At 33.8% G+C, this 23476-nt stretch overlaps 1 pseudogene; it reads left to right on the forward strand.

Moving 5' to 3' along the window:
• Positions 1–22266: 22266 nt before the first annotated feature.
• LOC145292610 (U2 spliceosomal RNA) lies at positions 22267–22430 on the forward strand (annotated as a pseudogene).
• The last annotated feature ends 1046 nt before the right edge of the window (positions 22431–23476 follow it).

The raw sequence follows: 23476 nt of genomic DNA on the forward strand, positions 1-23476 counted from the left end.
GTTATTTACGCCATCTTTCCTTCCGGGTTCCTCATCTCTGTAAGTTTATGTAGATCTGAAGGGCTCTGATTAGTTCTAGATTTTTCTGTAAACCAATACTTGCAGCGATCTGTCTAAATAATATGCTGTACTGTACTGTACAGTACATGACAATAGAAATAACTCGATATACTTTATGAAGTGTTGTTTCCGTGAATGTTGCCTTACAGACGTAGAATAGCGGCGGTGCCATTTATACCGTCTGTATAATTGTTTTTATATCAAACTAACGAGGGTGCCATCAGCTAGAATCGAAACCGAAACACTAAGCCAAATTTGTAGTGTTCCTGAGACGTTACTGCGTGAACCATCGTCAGTCTGAAAACATAGCTGCAAATAAATTAATATTAATGTATTAATATATATATATATATTCGCATGCGTAGAAGAGCAGTTTAAGTCGACTTACGCTTGCCAAATTGTAATTTCTTTCAATTTTGACCCTTTATCAACTATTTTGACCGGGTAAATGCCCATAAAAACGGCTCGCAAAAAATGCAATCATTTGACTCAGCTGGCGCCGCTCTGCGACCTTCAGTATCGGAAGTTATACAGTGTGTAAAAATGGAGACAGACAGACAGACAGAAAGACATAGTGAGTTTTATAAATGGGATTAAATTATTATTAGTGTATATTAATGTAGTAATCTATTATAATTATGTAGCTTTGCTTTTTAAGTTTAAATAATACTGTGATATAAAAGCGCATACACAGGCTATTCATGTGCAACTTCTCTCTCTCTTCCCCCCCTCTCTTACGCCGCTACACTCTTTTTTTTTTTATCTCATCTAAAATTTTATCCAACTAAAATATTTTCTTTGTATTATCTTTTTGTTTGTTTCAGTTCATATTAGGTAATTACTTTTGTGAAACCCATATTTCTACAAGAACGTGCAAGGAACACATCAATACGCTGCCCGTCCAACTGTCTGCAAGATTTGGCCAAGATAACGATCAGAGTTATGTCACTCAAAAAAAAAAAAAAAAAGCATGGTTTAGTCCAAACCCGTATTGGGGTTGACTTTTAAGGAGCAGAAAATATCAAATAACGCTGTATATCCTGCATCTGAAACCAGAGTGATAGTAACTTAATCCGCCATGTTACATACATTTGGATTAGAAAAGCCCTTTCATACAATGTTCAAATGAAAATATTTGCATAGGTTAACTGGATAAGAAGAAAGAAAGAAAAGTGGGGGAGAGAAAAGGTAGTAAAGAGCAGATTTACAATGGAATTAAGAAAAAGCTGGATAGATAGAGAGGGGAAAGAGAAGGAGGAAGTAAAGAGCATAAAGAGTGACTAAGTTGGGAAAGATATGCATAGGAACATGGTGGAGGAAAGAGATAGAGACTAAGAGAGAGAGGGAGAGAGAGAAAGTAAGTAAGAAACACCATTGATAAAATTGATAGATAGATAGATGGACAGAAAGATAGAGGAGAAGGGCTGATGTAAGGGGAAGATCGCTGACAGTTGAGAAAGATAGACATAGGCAGAATAAGATAAATAGAGAAAGATGGGGAAATAGAGATTGAAAATTGAGATTGAGAGATAAATACGTTTGACAAAATCAACTAAAGATGAACGATCGATAGGAAGAGAGAGAGAGAGAGAGATAGAGATAGAGAGAGAGATAGAAAGGGAGAGAGAGAGGGAGAGGGGGGTGAGTAGGAAATAAAGTTAATAGAGTTAAATAAATGAAAGCCAAAGTGAAAGTGAATAAAGTTAAATTATTAAAAGAAATACAAGAGATACATAACTAAATAGATTGAATTATATTGAAGAAATTTTATAAAAACAAACAAGAAGGGAGAAAGAGGGAAAGGAAGAGCGAGAGATCTAAATAGATAAAGATACAGAGAAGGAAAAGAAAACGAGAAAGAATGATAAATATATAGATATTATAAGACAAGAGAGAGAGAGAGTGAGAGAGAGAGAGAGAGAGGGAAATAGAGAAAGAGAAATAGCGATAGTTAAAGGGAATAAAGAGTACGATATATATATATATATATATATATATATATATATATATATATATGTCGCATATGGCATATTTCATTAAATAGAATAGACGTTTTTTGTCTATTAATTTTATTTTCGATCCTTTCCAACTCCCGAATAAGTCTTCACTTCTGGCGGGGACGGGCTGAGGTAATTGCTATGCTTATCATAAGTCCAAGTACTTTCCAATCGTTGAGGATTCATCGTAAGAGATAAATTAATCTAACTGGTTTTGAACAATTTATAAAGTTTTTTTTTTCATCTGTTAACTATTTATCCTTTTTTCTCCATTGGTTAAAATTGGTGAATTATTTATCCCTTTTTCCATTGGTTCATCATATATATATATATATATATATATATATATATATATATATATATATATATATATAAATGAAATAAGAATTACAATTAAGTTTACCAAGATAATCCAAGATGGCAAACCGAATGTATATTATAAATATTAAAGAGTTAATATTTATAAAGTAATCTCATCCAGATGTAAAAGCTCAATAAAACCAAATACGAAATAGAGCTTAAAATAATGGGTGCGTCTGACTCTGCAGAAGTTACGGATTTAGTGGGCTCTTCTTACTGAAAGAACTTAAATACCAGTTTAAACATATCCAAGAGGGCCTTTATAAAGACGATGCCCTATTCACTTAAAAAGCCAGGCCCAGAGAGTACAACAAACAATTAAACAATTACATACATTTTTTAATAATTTTGGCCTTTCTATAATTATCAAACCAAACAAAAGAACTTTTCTAGACATTTTCTAGACATTACACGTAATCTTAACACAAAGATCATAAACCCAACCTTACGCTTTTATCCGTCCATAAATCTTCTAACCACCCCAACTCAATTATAAAATCTACAGAACCATCCGTCTCTAGAAGAATTTCTACTCTTTCTGCCGATAAAAAAACCTTAACTCAAAATGCTACTTTCTTCAATAATGCCTTAAGGAATTCAGGATACAATAAAAAGATTAAATACAACAATTTGCTCCTCCTGTAGGCCGTCGTAAATCTCTAATCCCACACAATATGACTCGCAAAAAACAGTTCAAATAACAAGATCTTCCGCTATTAATAGTAATGAACCACTGTACATATATAATCCGAACCAACATAGCAATCGTAATACTTTTAACCCACCCACTCGCATCAAGAGAAAGAAAAATATTTGGTTTAATCCTCCATTTAGCATTAATGTTAAAACCAGTACAAAACTCTTTCAAATACCCACACAGATATAGTTCTGTTTTTAATAGAAATTCAATAAGGATGTATTATTCAACTATGCCTAATTTAGTACAAAGAATCTTAACATCTAATAACAAAAAAATTAAATCGGTCCCAAAAATCCCTTTCCCAATTAAACCCAAAAGTAATTGCAATTGTCATAACAAAAATCTTCGCACAATAAATAATGATTTCATCCATAAAGCTGTTATATATTCATGCACAATTACAGAGCTCCCACGCAATTCTCCCATAACAGACACTTCCACCCTCTTTCTGATATAATTACTAATCCAATAAACCATTCAAGCATCCCGTCTACTTACAATCATACAACTAGCAATAATAATAATAATAATAATAATAATAATAATAATAATAATAATAATAATAATAATAATAATAATAATAATAATATTTCTTCTAACAGCCATCCTTACACTAACAACACTTATAATCCCCTCCAAAACAGTCCTCCTACAATCATTGTCCCGTCCTTTGTTCATCACAATGAACAAGATTTAAACTATTTCCCCAGTACAAATCAGCAAATTAATATTAACTTTAGAACTCGAGCTGTTAATAAAGCACATACATATATCGGCGCTACTTCAACATTAATAAAGAAAAAAATATCAAACCACATTTCTTCTTTTAACAACCAAAATTATAATAATAACCAAGGAACTTCTCTAACAACTTTAATTAAAAAACTTAATTCTAACTATACCCCATTCTCAATTAAATGGACTAGCCTAAAAAAGGTCAAGTCTTATACTTCAGGCTCTAAGTCATGTCACCTCTGTACAACCGAAGCTATAACTATAATTACTTCCTCTCAAAGTAGTAATATAATAAACTCTAAAAACGAACTGATCTCCTATTGCAAACATAAGTCTAAATTTAAATATGGTAAATTTGAAATTACATAGCTATTAAATTAACCCTCCATATATATATATATATATATATATATATATATATATATTTATATATATATATATTCCTATAATATAGTTTTTTTTCCACATACTTCCTTAACATTTTATAACTTTGTAACTTTAATTATAATTCATTATTTCTTCTTTGTTTGGCCGGTTTTACATCTGCGATCTCCGTTTTAGTGTATAAGTATTCCTATAAATTAAATATATCCATCTACCTACACATTTATATTCTGTATGTATGTTTACTTATATTTTACTATGGGCATTTACATACACACTTACTTACCTTATTCCGGAACTTGTAGATACTGGCCATCTTCTCCCCTTAAATTTTTCCCCTTTAACTCTTTATTTATTTACTCGTCTGTTTACTTATATGTGTGTATATGTGTGTGTATGTTATATATATATGTATGTATATGTTTAATTTGCATATATTCATATATATGTATGTATGTGTATATATATATGCATGTGGATATGTGTATATATATGTATGTATTTAACTTTTCATTCCTCAGAATTAATTTGTTTTTTTCAATGACTCCTGCTGATAATTTAATTCTAAAGTAATAGCTTGCCTTTTTCAGTTGACCCCTTTATTTGCTTTAAATTTGGCGCCATTTCTACGCACAATTTATCTTTCTCTTAATAATATTATTTGAACCCACTCCCTGTTTTCCTTGCACCGATTTCTTGAAGAATTCCACGGAATTCTGCCTTTTGGATTACTTTGAACCATCTTCCATTAACGCGATTCCTTTGGTTTTAACTTGTAACTCGTGTAAGCGAACCATGTTCAAACTTCTTAAAAAATCGGAAAAACAAAAACAAATAAAAAAAGCGAACGTGATGAAAAAACAACAACCCTGTTTCAATATTGAAACTTTAAAAATCGAAAAAAAAAATCTTGCACCATCGTTCGAACTTGCACTAATTGAGCTAAGAGAGCATCAGGCAAATAGGGTCGTTTTTTAAAAAAATATTTTAACTGACTCAAGAAAGACCGTTTTTTGCGCATGCGTATAAGCTATTTTGTCAGGAAGGAACGATTTTCTTTTGCTACCCCTCCCGGTAGAAAGTGTCCCGTTGAGCGTGAGAGGATTAATGTTTTTAGCCAATATTTCGATATTTGTCGTCCGAAGGTTCGTGCTTCAAAATGATACTGATTTTGTGAAAATCCGTCGCTTGTCTGGAAAGTTCTTGCAAGATATACAAACACACACAAACACACATTTTGCCTTTTATATATATAGAAAAAGAGTTTACACACACACACACACACACACACATATATATATGCATATATATATATATTGTTATATAATATATAGAAAGAAATTTCAGTAGAATTATGTATTTGTATCATGCTGTGAACTGATCTACCTATTTCAGGAATAAATGGACGTACACAGACACAATGAACACAGTTATGACTAAACGTCGTATTAGTTACTGAAGTAATTCATTTGGCATCCAGTGGCGATAACGAGTACATGCTAGTCGACAATCCGTTCTCGATAATCAGTCCGGCAGAAACGTTGCCATTTCGGTGGCAATTATCTATCGGGCTGAGTAATTCGTCCTAGGTAATCTTAGTAGGTCCACCTCCCAAAGCCTTTCCTTCTTTTTTTTTGGGTGGAGTAATGTTATTACTTACTGCCTGAAGTGCCCCGACTAGAGAATACTAACAGAGCTACCCAGGCAATTATTAATAGACCAGAGTGCTCCTTTTTCATGGAGGCTTACCCTGGAAAGGAAGTGAATATTGCTATTGGCGGCATTTATGGTTCCAGAATCATGACGCGTACTTCTGTAACAATGCCTATAAGGAGTTGCATAAAATATGAACTAAATGATGACGTCATTGGCAGTTCCTGTTGATCGCTTGATGCAAATGAATACAATTTCATCCATTTACGATACTCAAATAAGAATTAGCACGAAATAAAAGCTCGAACATATAAACGCAAAAAAATTAATTTTAAGCATATGTTCATTAAAAAAATATACATAATATTTTTTAGTTGACATTTATTTTTTAAAATTCCCTTATGCAACGTCCGGAAACGGGACATGCTAGTAATAATATTTTATGAATAAATGTTGATTACACACAAACGCTAGTGTTTTATGCTTACGCAATCATCAGTGCAGAAAGTTATAATTACGGCCAACCAAAGATTCGAACCCAACCACAAAGTCACCATTGACTCTGCTGTTCAGTATTTTACCCCCCAGGCAATCAAGAATAATCACAGAAAAGTAAACTCTATTTATAATGACAAGACAAACACAGAAAACTAATCAGCTAATGTTTAACAGCTGTTGTTTGAATATTGCATGGCGCTAAATTTGGCAGCTTATTTATAGCTCTCTTAAAGAAGCCTAATCCTTGTCTAAAGGACAATATTATTATCAATAAATATTAATCATTTTACGTACATATACTAGAGTTTAGTTCTATGCAATCATCAGTGTAGGAGGTGATTATTACTGCCACTTAAAGGATACGCATCCAGTCATAAAATCACTTTTAACTCTAGCCCGGTATTCACTACTTATACGCACACACATGCGCGCTCGTATACATGCACACACATACGTATATATATATATATATATATATATATATATATATATATATATATATATATATATATGTGTGTGTGTGTGTGTGTGTGTGCGTGTGAAAAAAAAAGAACGTGACTATTGTCTCCATCACAAAACCGAAAGTGTCGTAGGTTAAATTTAAGGCTAGTCAATCCAGAAGAGGGGAATGACTTTTAAAAATATCGGCGACAAAAGCAATCCTGATAAGAGAGAGAGGGAGAGAGAGAGAGAGAGAGACTGACAGACAGACAGACAGACAGAGATGAAAAAAATGAGAGAGAAAGAGGAGAGAGACAGTTAATTAGGTAAAATGGAACAAAAAAAAAGAGGGGACAAAACGATTAATGAAAAACAAGCACAGATAAACACATGAAGGTAAATTACAAGAAAAAAGAGAGGGAAGGGGGAAGAATTAGTGAAAGCGATAGGAAATAACATGAAAAAATAAATAAAAGCGCAAAGAGATACATATAGATTGATGTGTGTGTGAGAGAGAGAGAGAGAGAGAGGAAGAGAGAGAGAGAGAGAGAGAGAGGACGCTAAATCAATTAGTTATCTAATTTGTGTTGCCATATCAACCACACTAACTATGCCCATGGCAACTACGCAGCCATCTGTGCTACCCTGACAGAAAAAAAAAGATGGGCGGAGGTTGCACCTTCGTCCCTGGGGCAAATATAAAAAAGAGAAGGGGGAGGGGAAGAACAAGCACAACATTCATGACACTAATTTACACGGTAAGTAATACGGCACAAAGAAAAGATAATAAAAAATCTGGAAAGTCCGATTCCCGTAATTTTCTAAATATCCTTAAATGGTTACCCGTTTATACTCCATCAGGTAGAAAGTTGCTTAACTTCAGTTTTTCGTAATCCAAGAGCTCGCTGAAAGGTGACTTGCCAATTGTCAGCAAGTTATCGAGCAAAGATTGAACTATATATGGTATCCCTGCAAGATCTGTACAAATCTTTTAATAATAATAATAATAATAATAATAATAATAATAATAATAATAATGCAAAACACTGAAAGGAAAATTATGGCAGCGAGAGACACCGAAAGAAACAACAAAACAGAAAACAGAGAGACAAAAAGAGAAAAGAGAAATGGGAAGAGAAATAACTCCACGGAAGATTCATAAGAATGACAAAAGATGAGAATAACGAAAACACCTGGACATGGATGCGAAAAGGACATATAAACCGAGAAACTGAATCTCTAATAACTGCAGCACAAGATAACTCGATAAGAACCAACCATATCAAAGCAAGGATCGATAAAACACAAGAAAACAACAAATGCAGACTATGTGGACAAAGAGACGAAACGATAAACCATATAGTAAGTGAATGCAGCAAACTGGCCCAAAAGGAATACAAAAACAGGCATGACCAAGTGGGGAGGGCGGTGCACTGGGAATTGTGCAAACGGCTGCATTTTGAGCGTACAGACAAATGGTACAAGCATAAACCGAGAACCACAAAATCCTGTGGGACATGGACATACAGACGGACAATCCCATCGAAGCAAGAAGACCAGATGTAATAATTAACAAGAAAGAAAAATCCTGTAAAATAGTAGATTTTACTGTCCCAGCTGACCACAAGGTGAGTATGAAAGAAAAGGAGAAACGAAGCAAATACACAGAGCTAGCCAGAGAGTTAAAAGGGATTTGGATGATGAAGAAAATCAAAATAGTACCGATAATAGTAGGAGCACTAGGAACAATTCCGAAAACCTTCGAAAAAAGAATGTCAGAAATGTGAATCAGAGGAATAACTGCAAAAGTACAACGACTAACGATAATGAAAACGACGGAAATATTAAGGAAAACCCTTGAATACATCCCCCCATTGTTTCATAACCGCTCCCCCAAATAAAAAAGTGATAGCAAAGAGTCGAGAAGAGTCAAGAAGGACTGAAAGACCGAGGAGAAAGCGCTAGCCAGACCTCGGCTGGACAAGCGCAAAGAGGACTGGGACCTTGGGGTGGCTGAGTGCCACTCAAATTCCAGTATAAACCAATGGTCACTGCCAGCGAGAAATCAATGGTAAGAGGCTGTTGCGATGATGCAAATTCATTTGCAAATGCTATCGAAGTAGGTGGAGAGAGCTGGACGTCTGGGGAGACTTGTTGTCACTCAGCTTCCAGAGAACACCACAGGTTTCCAATCAAATCGTTTGTTGACTTGTGTGAAAGCTCCATGTGAGCCAATAATAATAATAATAATAATAATAATAATAATAATAATAATAATAATAATAATAATAATAATAATAATAATAATACATCAAAGCAACTGAAATGAAAGATAAAACTAAAAAGGAATACCTTAGAACATGAAAACTCTTAGAAACTAAACTATATAGTAAAAATCTAATAAAATGTATGAACACGTAGTAAGATATTCCGGACCGTTTATAGGTTGGACCAAAAAAGAACTGAGGCATCTTGACCAGAAAACCAGGAAACTTATGACTATGAACAAGGTACTACATACCAAAAATGTGTCTGACCAACTCGAAGTGAAAATGAAAGACGGGTGAAGAGGACTGGTTAGTATAGAAGACGGTGTGAATGCCACGAAAAAAGAATTAAAGAAATACATAATGCAGAACGCATAAAGGATAACTATCGGATTGAGAAATGAACAAGACAGAAAATAGGCAAGGGATAAGACAATAAAAGAAAAATGGGAAGAGAAAAAGTCACACAGCCAATTCATAAGGATGACAAAAGATGAGACTAAGAAAACACTTTGACTGCAAAAACGAAATCTAAACAGAGAAACTGAATCCCTAAAAACATCCGCAGAAAATAACGCGATTAGAACCAACCATGGCAAAGCAAAAATCGACAAGACACAAGAAAACGGCAAATGCAGACTATGTGGGCAAAGAGACGAAACTATGAACGATATAATAATCAAAGAAAAATAAATACAATTGCCTAAGCTACTTATGCAATCAACTTGGTAGATATAATAAACAACATGAGAAAAGCTATTATTAAATAAAACAATCAAAAAATAAAAATATAAATTAAATACTGAAATAAAATGTAGTTATTAACATTTGAATCTAAAAAGGTAAAAATTAAAATTAATATAGCAAGGACATATCTCGAAAGAATTCCATCTCCAAAAATGCAAGCTGTTGAAGGGAAATTAGCTTTAAAAACATCAGCGTTCCGAAGAACTTTTTTTCCATTAAAAAAAAACATGATCATATTCTAAACTTCGGCTAGTGACGTTTTAAGTAATTGCAAGATAAAAGGAAAGCAGGAGGGGGGGGGAGGGGATCTGTAAAGAGAATATAATTGTTGAGTCTATGCTATCTTTAAGATCAACTTGAGTGAAACAAAAAAGATAGAAAAGAAGAAGATATATATATATATATATATATATATATATATATATATATATATATATATATGTAGATAGATAGATAGATAGATAGATCGATAGAGAAGTATAGAGATGTTGAAATAGTGATCGGTATGGGAGAAATGAGAGGAGAGAAAAAGGAAGAGTTCTTTGCATGCGTGCGTATGTACATATATATATATATATATATATATATATATATGCGTGTGTGTGTATGTGTGTGTATGTGTGTATGTGTGTGTGTGCGAGAAAGAGAGAGAGAGAGAGAGAGGAAGGAAAAGATAGAGAGGAAGAAAGGGTAGAAATGAAGAGTGGAGAAGAATAGATAGATAGAAAAAGATACTGAACAGACAGTTATATGTGATAAATAAGATATATATATATATATATATATATATATATATATATATATATATATATATATATATCTATACCTATCTCTCTCTCTCTCTCTATATATATATATATATATATATATAGAGAGAGAGAGAGAGAGAGAGAGATAGGTATATATATATATATATATATATATATATATATATATAGAGAGAGAGAGAGAGAGAGAGAGAGAGAGAGACCGCGTGATCACTGTAAAAAGGAATGGTTACGGTTGAATATAAAGAAGGCCCACATTGAATAATTTCAAGTGGGTAACGAGCGACGATCTATTCAGCCGACAAAACTGAAGGCTCCACCTCATTCGTTTCGCATTTCAAGTTGAAAGACACTGACCACGCCTTCAAAACTTGACCAAAACTATGGAAACACTTTTTGAAAATATGTTTTATTTCAATGCTTGTTGATATCCCCGTCTCACGCAATGTATTGAAAGTATATTCGATGTAGATATATTTTAAAAAAGTAATTTCAAAACAGAATAAATTCGAATCGATTTCATATACGCCATCTATATATATCCGCACTAATGAGTCATATGATAAAAATTAGCTTGTCCGTTGATATGAAAATGTTTATCAATAATAATAATAATAATAATAATAATAATAATAATAATAATAATAATAATAATAATAATAAGGCTGAGTGCCACTCAAATTCCAGTATAAACCAATGGCCACTACCAGCGAGAAATCAATGGTAAGCGGGTGTTGCGATGATGCAAATTCATTTGCAAATGCTATCGAAGGAGGTGGAGAGGGCTGGACGTCTGGGGAGACTTGTTATCACTCAGCTTCCAGAGGATACCACAGGTTTCCAATCGGATCGTTTGTTGACTTGTGTGAAAGCTCCAGTTGAGCCAATAATAATAATAATAATAATAATAATAATAATAATAATAATAATAATAATAATAATAATAATAATAATAATTTACAACAATAATGAAAACAGCTGCAAAATATTTCAGCTGTTTTCATTATTGTTTTAAATTATTATTATTATTATTTGAAATATTTGAAATATTTTTCAGCTGTTTTCATTACTGTTGTAAATTATTATTATTATTATTATTATTATTATTATTATTATTATTATTATTATTTTTATTATTATTGTTATTGTTATTATTATTATTATTATTATCATTATTATTATTATTACTACTATTATTTGAAATATTTTTCAGCTGTTTTCATTACTGTTGTAAATTATTATTATTATTATTATTTGAAATATTTTTCAGCTGTTTTCATTACTGTTGTAAATTATTATTATTATTATTATTATTATTATTATTATTATTATTATTATTATTATTATTATGTGAAATATTTTTAAGTTGTTTTCATTACTGTTGTAAATTATTAATATTATTATTATTATTGTTATTATTATTATTGTTTTTGTTGTTATTATTATAATTAATATTATTTGAAATATTTTTCAGTTGTCTTCATTACTGTTGTAAATTATTATTATTATTATTATTGTTATTATTATTATTATCATTATTATTATTATTATTATCATTATTATTATTATTGTTATTGTTATCATTATTATTATTATTATTATTATTATTATTTTTGTTATTACTATTATTATTTTTGTTATTATTATCATTATTATTATTATTATTATTATTATTATTATTATTATTATTATTATTATTATTATTACAGAAACCCCTTGAATGTGGAGACTAACACACATGAGCGATAAGCGCGGGCCAAACGAACTGCTGCAGAAACAAAACAGGAAACGTTACATGGAACCAAGAACATTGAAGCCGCATATCTCTAAGTTTTCTAAACTTCCCATTTTCCATTACCACACAACTGCCCCCCCCCCAAAGAGTTGGGCCCAATAGACAAGTAGAGTTAAGGAGGAAGGAAAGACCAAGGAGAGAGCACTGACCAGACCTCCTCTGGATAAGTGGATAAGTGCGAAGGAACTGGGACCGTGGAGAGGCTTATTGCCACTCAAATGCCAGTGAACACCAATGGCCTCTGCCAACTAGAAATCAATGGCAAGCAGCTGTTGCGATAATGCAAATCTATTTGCAAATGTTATCGAAAGAAGTGGAAATCTGGGGGGGGGGACTTTTTGTCACTCAGCTTCCAGGGAACACTACAGGCTGATGACCTGTGTAAAAGCTACTTGTGAGGCAATAATAATAAAATGATAACGTGATACAAGTTCCAGTGAATTTTATTTTCTTTGTTATTTTTATTCTATTTTTAAATATTTTGAACATTTTATTCACTTTCAGGTCGTTTTATTTTAATTTTTATCTATTTATATAAGTATCTCCGTTTCCCTTAATTACGGTTTCTATCTCCTCTCCTTTCTCTACTTTCTCTTCTATCTTCCCTATTTTTCATTTATTCTTTTATTATTCGCTCTTCTTTAATAATCCCCATTATTTCAGAGTAGCTGATATGTTTTTACTATTACCTACATATGTAATACCTTCCGAGTTATCCTTCTATGTTGTGCCTACTTTTAATTACTATTTACAATTTTATTATTCATTCTCATTTAAAGGTCATTAATACAGTTTCTTTTATATTTGCATTTTGTATAATTCTGATCCTTATCCTCTTCCGATGAGAAGTATTTAGCTTCGAAATGCCATAACCTAAAGAAGTTTTTTCTTCATTCCTCCTTAACTTTTCAATATTTCGATACGGGTCCGGAACTGGGAGCATGCCTTTCCACAAGCGCCGGCCGGATGGCGGCGGTCAGGCTGGCTTTGGTGTTGTGCCAGGTCATGTTGGTAATGACGTATGACCAAATGAATTAGTCCAGCGATTTTAGGTCGGGAGAGGAGGGAGCCAGTGAGAGAAAGGTACAAAGTCGTAGCATTCTTTCTGAAGCCAAGCCTAGGTCTCTATGGACATGTAAACCGGCGCTGAGTCCTGCTGCCACACACAGGTTCTGTCACCTGATTGCACCAGGGAATCATCACACAAGCCGACTTCGACAATGTGAGATGGCATGATGTGTTATTAACTTGAAATCACATCAATCATAATCATGGCGGGAAATTTCATTGAGATTTGCCCTCAAGTTCGGATTTGCATTTTGAGGGGGCTGATAATGGTCCTATTTTCATAACTTCGATCAACAGAAAGCATGTGTTTTATAGCAGTGCATCTCCGATCTCTCTCGTTGAACATTATGTCATTTTCAGACATGATAGTAGGCTCCTACTGCTCTTGTGGTTTGTGCACATCTGGTCAACTAGTAAATGGTCTGCAACCCACCCACCCCTCAAAAAAAGAAAAAAAAAGAAAAAAAGAAAACCAGTTTTTATTAAACGGAAAGGGAATATAGAGATTATTATATCATAATATAGTATTAGTATATTAATTATATTGTATTAGTACATTAAGTATACAGTATTAGAATAGTAATAGGAAATATGTACCCTTTCCTCCTTAACAGGATACAAAACCGGTTTCGAAATCTAGTGGATAAGAAAGATTTCGCCTCTCTATTTCCATCTTTCTCACAGAAATTTAACAGCATATCCAAAGACACTTAAGTTGTAAATAAATTCAACATTGTTTTCTCCTTATGACCTTAATAGCGCCACGTCTTATCACCTCTCTACAAAAATTAAACAAAAAGTGCAGTTTATAATTATTATCAATTAGTATATTTTTATCAGTTATATTTTTGCTTTAGCCATTAAGTTTTCAAGTATATGTTATGGGGACTTCCTCGTTTGCTCGCTATGAACTCTTCTAACCATTATAAACACCCCGAGCGTCATACTCTCGTGGGGAACTCTCGCGATCCTAGAATCCGAGAATAAATCCTAAATCTGAGAATAAAGACTGACTAAATTTACAGTCGGAAAATATCAACAACATTTCTTTGGATTAACTTTCTTTTACGTTATATTATTTCCTCGTTGTTATCGTCTTTATAGTCCTTTCCTACAACAACTGGTATTCGACCTGAAAACGTGGTATTCTAAGGATCCACTTTAAGAACATCGATCTTGCGACGAAATATTCGAACGGGGAAAATCGTGTTAAAAAATACTAACAACGAATCATTCAGAGACTCGGTGCCGTAGAACCGGACGACTAAATGTTTTAAGAAGGAAGAAACTCTGAACTGTTTTTTTTTCTAAGAACTTCTAAAAAAGAAAAACAAATATTATTCAACAGGTAAAATAGTTATCAATGAAAATCCTTAAGTTGATTTTTTGTTGAACTAAAACGTATTTTTTCGTTTTTTTGTTTTTTGTTTATCTTCGAGTTTCTCTTAAAGAGAAAATTAAATGCTCTGTCAAAAAGAACTTGATTTAAACTTTTTTCTGCCATAGGAAAAAACAACAACTTTAATTAAGAGAAAGGGAGTGTTGTTTTTCTTGAGTTCGACCTCAAGATGTTGATGGTTCTACGTGGAAAATCGTAAATTATTTTTTTACATGTTTTTTTTTTTATTGCATTTTCACCCCAAACAAGGCACATTGCCACTTTGTTGTAGGGGGCTACTATCAGGGACATGAGCATTAGGGGTACTGTGTAGGAAGTTGGGCAGCAAGATGTCGGTTCACGTTACACTTGAACTTCTGCATGTCAGTACAGTTGGGGAAGCAGGGACTCGGAAGGGAATTCCAAAGTCTAGCTGTTCTGGGGAAGAAACTACTGGAGTAGAAGGCTCTCTTACATCTAGGGATCTCTACTCTAAAGGGGTGGGATTTAGCTGTTTGTCGGGTTTGTCGGGGGTATTTACGTCGAGGGGGCACGAGTGCTTGTAGTTCATCAGAGAATTCACCGTTAAAGTACTTGTAGAACAGGCAGAGTGATGCAGCATTTCGTCGATGTGACAGAGGCTGAAATTTAGCTGACAGTTCAGGACCTATCAGATTAGCGACTCTCTTTTGAACCTTGTCTAGGAGCGAGAGACTAGTGGCAGATGCACCAGCCGAAATATAACAACAATACTCCATACATGGGCGAATGGGGGCCTTATAGAGGAACATGATACTTTCGGGCGTTAGTAGCTTTCTAGCACGGTAGAGAGAACCTACGTTTTTCGCAGCGGTCCTGAAATTGCTCTCAATGTAATTGTTCCAACTCATGTTTCCTGTGAACGTTAGGCCGAGGAGTTTATGAGATATATTTTCAGATAAAAAATCATTTGCCATTGCTATTGACGGTAGGGAATGCTTCTTGTAATTATTGAAGGAAACGAGTTCAGTCTTGGTAGCATTGAATGTGACAATCCATTTATGTCCCCATTCCACTACGGATCGGAGGTCTTTCTCTAGTGTTTCTGCCATTTCTTTAGATATGTGTTCATTTGTTTCCCTGTCGTGTCTGTTATAGAGCGTGGCGTCATCAGGATACATACTCATCTCACAGAAATTTTGTCAAGGAGGTCATTTATGAATATTAGGAATAACAGAGGTCCAAGGATAGACCCCTGAGGCACTCCCGCATTTATATAACATTGTTTAGATGTACGACCGTCAAGGACAACCTGGATTTTTCTCTTATCTAAGAAGGATCTAATTATGTTATGTATTCTTCCAGTGATGCTGTATGATCAGATTTTCTTAAGAAGACCCTCATGCCATACCCTGTCAAAAGCCTTAGATATATCTAGAGCTACTACTCTACCCTCCTCCGCTTTGTCAAGTGACTGGTATATACGTTCTGAGATTACAGTTAGGATGTCTGCGATGGAACTGGATTGCATAAATCCATATTGTTGGCCAGTCAGAAGTTTAGCATCTGTAAGCTGACGGACTAGAGCTTGATTAATTATGGTCTCAAATATTTTGGCGAAAAGTGGGAGGAGGTTAATGGGCCGATAATTTACTGGGTCAGTTATTTCGCCAGAATTCTTAAAAAACTGGCACTACAAAAGCAGTTTTCCAGCAGGCAGGAAAGCAAGATTCATTAAGGCATTTGTTGTAAATTTTGGAGAGAACTGGAGCTACTTTTAATAGCACAGCCGGGATAAGATCAGGTCCACATGATTTGCAGTGTCAAGCTTTCTTATGATAGCATGCACCTGAGCAGGGGTGATTTTCAGATCGTCTCGTGTAGCGTCAGTCCGCAAAGGAAAGTCAGGGAGGGGGTGGTTAGCAAAGTCCAGTGTGGTGTTGGAGGCAAACCGTCTGGCAAGCATGTTAGACTTCTCAGTTGCAGAGCAAACAACCTCATGATTGTTGGATAGTGGGGGAATTGTTGATTGCCCATTATTTACTACACTGTTATAAATTTTCCAGAATTCTCGGGTTCCTAATTTCTGTGCTTCGATGCGTTTTTTTTTTGGGGGGGGGGGTTCAGTAAATTATCTCTTAGCTGTCGCTATTTCTTTCTTACAATTATTTCTGGCTTCTATGTACTTCTGTCTGTTTGAACTGGACTTATGTCGGTTAAATTTGCAGTACGCATGCTGTCGTTGCGCTATGGCAGCTGCACAAGTTGAAGTGAACCATTGGGGAGAGTGGGGTTTGCTATAGAATTTGAGTGTGGAAACCTGTGCTTCAATTGCCGCTTTGAACCATTCAGGGGTCTCATTTACGCAATGTTCAGCAGGAAGTGAAAAGATATTTTGCCATGGAGCGTCCCTGATGAGGTCCCTGATGGCTTCCCAGTCAGCCTTTTTATAATATCTCGTTGTTTTTAGCAGTGGCTCTTTAGTTTTGGCTCTAGAGTTTAGGACGATTTCAACCATTACCACTGCATGATTGGCGTTCCCAAGAGAGATGTGAGCATTCGTTACACAGTCATCGGGAACTGTGGTCAGAAACAGGTCTAGAAGTGATGCGTGTTGTTCTTGTTGGTCTAGGAAACGGGTTGGAAACGTAACTATCTGTGATAGGGAATGAGATATAGAGACGTTACGTGTTGTGGTACTAGCTGCGTCTGTGTCAGTAAAAATTTGAAGCCAGAGGGAGAGCGGTAAAGAAAATAAAAGTAGCTAATGTTATGTTGCATGTTTAGTCTAAAGCACATAAAGTCATTTATATTTTCCCCTCTCCTTTAAAAATAAAAATAAAAAACCATGGAGGATGTTAAATCACATATCGCACAGCTGTATAAATACAAAATAGAACAGCAGCAATAAAAAATGTAGAAGGACAGGTCGAATTAATTAAATACTAGTGATGGGATGATTCCAATATTTTTCTGATTCACATACAATTACCGATTCCGTGTTAAATTCCCGATTCCGATACAATTACTGGTTCCGATTCCGATTCTTTATATATATCTAAATATATAACGAAAAAAATTGTTATTTTTCCCGATTTACGTAAAAACACATGTTAAATATATTTAGATATTTTCCTAAACGTAGAAATACACTAGTAGAGGATGATCTATCAATTTTAGCTTTACTGGTATTAAAAAAAATCAATAAATATTTACTATTATATCATTATTACTAGCAATGTAAGATTTTGCTTTAAATCAAATCAAATAAAGGCAATCAAAAGAATCCAATTTTTTCGATTTCGATACCGAGTCCGATACACCCAAATGTCTCGATTTTTCCGATTTGGATTCCGAATAATCGTCCCAACACTATTAACTACCACATTGAATAAGAAGAGTAAATAGAAGAAAGATGTTAAAAACTGCTAGTGGAACAAAAAAAAGAAAACAGACTTATTACTACAAACTTGAATAAATAAAAGCCAGGGAAAGTAACATAGTATTCTCACAAAACGCAGTTTGGATCGTTACTGATAATTTTATTTAGTTTCAAATGAGAAGAAATTTTTGATTCGTATTTTAGAAGGTTTGAGGATCTGTATAACATTGATTGTGTCGCTTAGGCGGACTGTAAAACGGTTCTCTTATTGCTTCGAAAACTGGGGTTCACAGCCCATAACAAATTCGTGGATTACAACGTATGACTTACAACAACTAACTGAAGAGTGTGATGATTCCCTGGATAGAAAATTTGAATTTAGCTTTCAGCCCGAAAACGTCTTTATTTCACAACAGGCGGAAATTCCTTAATTTAACCAAGAAAAGTAACGCGCCAATAAGTAGCAAACATTGCGACAATTTCAAACTAGCTAAGCTTAGTGGTGACGTTTTCAATAGCCTAATATTTGTACGAGGCTTGGTATCGGCAAAAGACTCTGAAATTCGACGCAAAGTTTTAGCTAAATTATAAAGTGAACCGAACCTAACACTGCAAAAGTTAACAGAAAACTGACAACTCAAAAATGATCCAAAGAACATTGAAGAATCTGATATGGCGTACACAAGGAAAATACATAAAAAGTCAAAACTCGATTCTAAAGAAAAAATAAAAAAAGAAGGGCATTATTCCCGACAATAACAAAGTAAGTCAAAATCAAGTGCATTTTATCGTTTCGGAGACTGGTATGGTGTAAAAGCTGTCTATATCGCATAAAAACTATATAGTTATCTATTTAGAGCAAAAGACAAAATAAACGGCAAGGATGATACCATAAAACAACTGAAAAATACGATAAAAATTATACGTAAATATGTGGCGATAAAAATATGTAGTAAAATTAAATGAAATTTCATTTCAAGAAAAAGCATCTATGTATCTCTTAAGAAGTACAGTATCGTATTGATGAGTAACTGCAACAGAAATAACACTCTGTATGAAACCTTTTTGAAAATCCGTATCTTCATGTTTGTAATTCTTCAAAATTGCGTCGGTGGTAATATTTGAATGTATGCCAGTTGCGAATTTTAGTCCGAAACTAAGGGCTTTGAAACACCTAGCGAATAACAATAACTTGATTATATCACCAGCTGATAAAGGTGGTGGTATAGTATTAATGGAAAAAGATGGATACCTGGAAAAAATTTCCACATTGTTGGCAGACAACAACACTTACACCAAAACTGATTTAAAGACAGTAAACCGAAGTGTTGAGAATTTCAACCAATCTTATAAAAAACTTATAAAATACAATAAAACTTGGATGTCATACATTGAATACCACCCCAATGTTCCATCACTATATGGCCTGGCCAAAATTCACAAACCAGACATCCCTATGCGCCCTATAATATCCGGCATCGGTAGTGCCACACACAAAATTGCACGTGCCACATCCAACGTTTTGACTCCACTACTGGGCACTATCAGCACCTCCCACATAAAGAACTCCGGAGATTTACTGAACAAAATAAAAAACATTAACGTGCAAAACAAAACTATTCACAGCTTAGATATAACATCATTATATACTAATGTCCCCATTAAAAAATGCTTGAATCTACTCCTTAAACATTTAAAAAAATCTAACATTAGCTTACCTTTTCCTCCCGACACTCTTATAAAAATCATTAGACTTATAACTAACATGACTTACTTTCATTTCAATAACAATTTCTATAAACAAAATTTTGGTCTTCCTATGGGTAACCCTCTTAGTGGAGTATTAGCTTGCCTTTTCTTAGAATTCCTAGAATCTGGTCCTTTTAAATTCAAATTACCTCCAAACACAGAGTATTTCAGATACATTGACGACATCTTAATTTTTCTTCCTGAAAATACGCGCATAAATATCATTAGAGACAAATTAAACTCAGTCGAACCTTCCATAAAGTTTGCCTATGAAACAGAAAACAATAACTCATTACCTTTTCTTGACATACTTATAATAAAATCCAATAATAAACTATCTTTCAAAGTTCACCGCAAAACTACACACAAAAACGATTACATACATTTCTATTCACACCATAACAATAAAATAAAAACAGGGATGATAATTGGTTTCTTCTTACGCGCTTTCAGAATTTGCAGTCCTGAATATCTGGACGAAGAATTCAAATATCTTACAAACATTTTGAAAACCTTGCAATATCCGACATATTTCATATTGAATGCTAAGAGAAAAGCCACACAAATATTTTCCAGAATAAATAATAATAAAAAATCATACACACCAGACCTTTCTCTCATAAACAGACATCTTCTTTTACATACACACACCAATAATACAATAATCTATAACACACTAAACAAACTAAAAATTCCTATCGTACAAACCACATCACTAACCATAAGACATATATTAAAAACCACGAAACATCTCTATAACAAACCAGTTTCCGATGGAGGTATATATACTATTCCTTGCCATAATTGCCATCATAAATACGTTGGTGAAACTCAGCGTAAATTGGAAAAAAGGCTCAATGAACACAAAAGAGATATAAAAAATAGCAATTCTCTAAGTGCATTATTCTCTCATTCATTGCAACATAACCACACCTTTGACTTTAAACAAGCAAAAGTAGTTAAATTTATTTAAAATAAACCGCGCCGGAGACTTCTTGAATCTGCGCTTATCGCAATTTCAAACACTATTAAACAACGTGGAGGTTTCTACAACATAGCGCCATTAATAAGTACACTGTTATTAAAAGAACATTATTTAACTGTGGACACAGGTTAACTTTCTCACACCATTCAAACACTCCCTGTAATAATTAACACATAATCTCAATCAATAAATTACATAAAAAAACACTCATTTCATTTCTGTTACAAACTTATATTTGAATTTTAACAGATATATCTTTTTCCCAATAAGAATATAAACTTGCGTTCATAGTTTTAAAATTAAATTAACGATTTTCAAATATTTTGTACTGGTATATTTTTTGGTTTCTTAATCTCATTCATCCAGAGGAAGTCTCGAAATAAAGACGAAACGTTGATGAACACATAATACGGTTTGTTCCTTTTTATTTTATATATATATATATATATATATATATATATATATATATATATATATATATATATATAATGTGTGTATGATTATCTCTACACGCTTTCAACTTAAAATAGTTAAATAAAAAGTATTTCTCTTTCAAAAAGAAGCAGTTTTTGTCTGCTTTTTATTGTAAAAATAATTTAACTAAAAAATAAAACAAAAATAAGTTACAAATGTTTAGCAAAATAATCTCTTTAACCTATAACCTTGGGTGGCTTTTGGCCCAGATAAGCGGTGAGTCATGTTATATTATAACGTCAATTTTTTATATAAAACAGGAGATTTTTCATATTCAATAAAAATCAGGCTTCTTCTACAGAATTTGATCAGTTTTATGATGTGGTTTTCTAATAAATTGAATTAACAAATAAAGTGTAATACTGTAATAATTAGGTTATATTAAATCTATAAACTTCAATATAACCCCAACTCTAAAAAAAAACTATTTTCTCAAAAGATGGAACAAAAACTAAGTAAAGCGCAAACAGGTCTGAAATGTTTAGCAAAATAAACTCATTAATCATTAAAATTGTGTGGTTTTTAGTCGCGTGCAAGCGACACTATAAGTCACTCTGTCGGTCGGTAGGTCGGTTTGTCCGTAAAACTTCTGTGCTTGGCCTTTTTGGTAAAGATCAAAGGTCTGTTGTTAATAGATGCTGTTCTGAGCTTTTACAGCTTTTCTTGGCCATACTGCAAGCAAAGGCAACATGTGGGTGCAACTTCACATATAAGACCTTGGTCAATGTAGGGGCAACCCTTCATACCAATTGTCACTATCCAGCTCCCCTACTTCCGGGGAGTTGGTCCTCATTTCTCCTTCACTCCTCACATTAAAAATCGCTCAGTGGGGGACTAAATAAATGCCGCTTTTTCTTGGCCATTTGGCCAAGATCAAAGTGTAGTATCTGTTCCGTCAGATACTGCAAGCTATGACTAGCTATGACTAGCAAAGACCAGATGTGGGGGTAACACCACATGCCTGACCTTTAACCAGCTCCCATTTCCCACCTCTCGGGAGCTGGTCCCCTTTTTTCCTTCCCCCTCCCATCACTCCTCACATTAAAAATCGGCCTTGTGCCTAATTTGCTCGGTGTGGGAGCAAATAAATACCATCTGTTCCGGCAGATACTGCAAGCAAAGACCATATGTGGGGGAAACCCCAAACATAAGACCTTAGTCAATGTAGGGGCAACCCTTCATATCAATTGTCACTATGCAGCTGCCCTACTACCCGGGGAGTTGGTCCTCATTTCCCCTTCACTCCTCACATTAAAAATCGGCCTTGTGCCTAATTTGCTCGGCGTGGGAGCAAATAAATACCAACCCCACATATAAGACTTTGATTAATGTAGGGGCAACCCTTTATACCTATTGTCACTATCCAGCTCCCCTACTCCCCGGGGAGTTGGTCCCCATTTTCCTTTTACTCCTCACTTTAAAAATCGGCCTTGTGCCTAATTTGCTCGTTGGGGGAGCAAATAAATACCTTTTTCTTGAGCCTTTGGCCAAGATCAAAGTGTAGTATCTGTTCTTACTACATGCTGTACTTATGTTTGTTACTTTGTGATATAAAGTGGGGGATCACTTTTCTGTATTAATTTAATTTAAAATGATCACCCACTTTACAACCAGTCAGTCTCAAAGCCATTCAAGTCATTCTCCAGATCATTCAAGTTGTTTCTGAAGGATTCCAGTTATTTTTTAAGCATTCAAATCATTCTTAAGGTCATTCAATTCATCCTTAAGTTCATTAAAATAATTCTAAGTCATTTACTTTTTATTTATTTAAGTCATTTCAGCCCATTTTTCGGTCATTTTAGTTTATCTTTAAGAATTTCATGTCAATCCTACATTCACGCATTCATTCATTACACGAGAGCACGCGACTAATGGCTATCGGCCTTGTTGGCCTAGAAAAGCGTTAACTCATTCTGTTTGTGTTATATAAATCATTAAAATATTGACTAAATTTGATTATAAATTTTTATTCCTATATTGTTTATTTTTTGAATACGAAACAAAAGTTTAATTTTTTTGTCGACCATTCTTAAGTATTCTTCACATACATGTAAGAT

The sequence above is a fragment of the Euprymna scolopes genome, chromosome 13, assembly GCF_053919585.1.
Source record: "Euprymna scolopes isolate OS-2025 chromosome 13, ASM5391958v1, whole genome shotgun sequence".
NCBI classification, from domain to species: Eukaryota; Metazoa; Mollusca; class Cephalopoda; order Sepiida; family Sepiolidae; genus Euprymna; species Euprymna scolopes.